Source organism: Dipodomys ordii, unplaced genomic scaffold (assembly GCF_000151885.1).
Source record: "Dipodomys ordii isolate 6190 unplaced genomic scaffold, Dord_2.0 Scaffold64, whole genome shotgun sequence".
In the NCBI taxonomy this organism is placed as follows: domain Eukaryota; kingdom Metazoa; phylum Chordata; class Mammalia; order Rodentia; family Heteromyidae; genus Dipodomys; species Dipodomys ordii.
In genome coordinates, this window is record NW_012267280.1 from 7,350,625 (window position 1) to 7,353,023 (window position 2,399).

Sequence of the window (2,399 nt, forward strand, 5' to 3'; positions counted from 1 at the left end):
ACAAAAAATAATAATAATTAATTAATTTAGCAGACTAGGAATGGGGGAACAGAAGACACTGTATAAAAAAAATGTACTTATTACCTGACTCATGTAACTGTAATCCCTCCATATATCACCTTTAGAATAATAATAAACAATAAAGGATACAAAATCAAAATATAATCATCAGTTGTATTTCTCTGCATTAACAATGACTGATCTAAGAAGAAAATGACATTTACAATAACATCAAAAATACAAAATTCTCCAAACTAGGGAGTGGGGAATACACAAAATACTGCTGAAAGAAATTAAAGATACAAACACATGGGAAGATAATCTATTTTAAAAAAAATAAAAAAGATATGCTGGTGGCAAAGAAAAGTTACCCCCCCAAGAAGCTGAAAAGGTCATCTAAGTTGTGTGAATTGCTTTACAGCACAAAACTGTCCAATTCTTAAATTACAAAAGCAAGTGTCTTCTAAATAAAAGCCTACAGTTGTTTCTCAAATTCTAACAGTTAATGTTAACTGCATGAAATTCTTTTAAATATAACCTAAGAAGCTTCTTTCATAATCAGCACAACTCCTAAAGGAATATCTGATTTTCTACAGCTAATTAAGAAATGTGTGCATTAAAATAACTGACACAGTAGCCATGGTGCTCTCTTTTTCCTTCAGGAAATCACTGAGTGTGTTTAAACTGGAAACAAACTATAAAATACATACACCAAAAAAGGTGTTAATAACATGATTCAGTCTGAAAGGATCTCTACAGAATACTATAAGAGATAATCGAAGATTTTACTATGTTGCCTGTCAGTCTCTCACATTCACAATTTAATGAATGTGTAAATCCTGGGACACACTTCACACATGTAATGTCTTTCCCATCTCCTCCATCTCACTGAGAGAATACCAAGGAGTTCTTTCTGCTGTGGGAAACAGGACTTACTATATAATACCACTGATCCCTGGTTGTGAGCCGGAGATGGAGCCATATCATACACAGGTTCTTTATCGGGATACTCCCTGAAAATCAGTGACTAAACAAATGGAGTCTTTCCATATGCTGTTTTCTTACTATTTTATTTTTATTATCTCCTAGGTAATTAGGACACTCAGCTTGAAAGAATACTAGTTTTTGCCTCTACAGTGTTCATTTTAATCTGATTGGAGGTACTCTAAAAATAATCACAACAGAAAAGTCACAAAATAAGTCACAACTGATAGGTCTCAAGGGAAAACTACTTGTTGCCCATTACAAAGTCAAACTCACCAGATCTATACAAAATACTTACAAAGTCTACTCTGTGCTAACTTCACTTGATCTTTCACAAGTATTTTATGCAAGGCCTACTCTGTGCCAAGCACTGATGTAGATTCTGTGGACACAAGAGTGAAAGACTCTCTTCAGAGTGCCTCTGAATATACAACTGCTAAAAAAAAAAAAAAAGTAGATGATATATGAAATACCAAGAGCAACTTTGGAAAAATAAAAATGAGGGTTTAACATTTAATTTCCTTAAAAACAAATACTTTCTTAAAACATCTTAACACTGACATCACATCATCTTAATGTGCAATGGAAGTTTCAAAAATACAGACATACAAACAAAACTCGGTGGTCTGAAGAAAATAAAATCCTACCACAAAGATCAAGATGAAATGCTAAGCTAAAAAAGTACCAAACATAAATGGCAAGGTTTAGAACTGACTGCAACCATTTCAACAAGCAGTTTTCTAGAAAAGGTTTCTGGTGTAAAGCACTACCCCAGGTATTAGAAAAATTACAAATGATAAAAGAAACCACCAGAGCTGACCATGGAAGATCCAATGAGCCACACATAATAGAAAGCATTATGCAACATGGGAAGGGGGGGGAGAACACACACACACACACACACTCTCCCCCCCCCTCTCTCTCTCTACATCTTACAACGCCACATGCCGGTTCCTAAGAGCTTCCGAATGTACATGCTAAGAGGCCCAGTAAAACCACAGGGTTCCCAGCCCGAGGGGGAAAAGGCAGAGGAGGCAGGGAGCCAGGAGGGTTTCCGGCCACTTCATTGCAACCCAGGCCAGTAGATCACCTGCTGAGGACCGGGCCAGACCTGGACGCACAGCCGGGAGAATGCCCCAGAGCCGGCTCAGGACTGGACGGGAGCCCGGGCCCCCACAACGGTGGTTATGAAGGTTCGCTGGCGCGCGCCCGGGCAACCACCGGTCCTGAGGGGTCAGGGGCAGCGCGGGATTCCACACGCCCGCCGCTCCACTACGGGTCTGCCACGCCTGCGGCCGCAGCGAACCACGGAGGCAGCAAGATCAGCGAAAGGGATGCCTGGACGCTCGACCCCCTTCCGGTCCCCAAGGCAACCCGGGATCGCCCAGCCCCGCCCCCGGCACCCCCATTCCCGG

General features: G+C 40.9%; 1 protein-coding gene across 1 annotated transcript in view; it reads right to left on the reverse strand.

The window, feature by feature from the left end:
• The window catches only part of Arhgef7 (Rho guanine nucleotide exchange factor (GEF) 7), an 87,347-nt gene that overhangs the window by 84,445 nt on the left and 503 nt on the right, over positions 1-2,399 (reverse strand). The gene's annotated exons all lie outside the window — the stretch shown is intronic.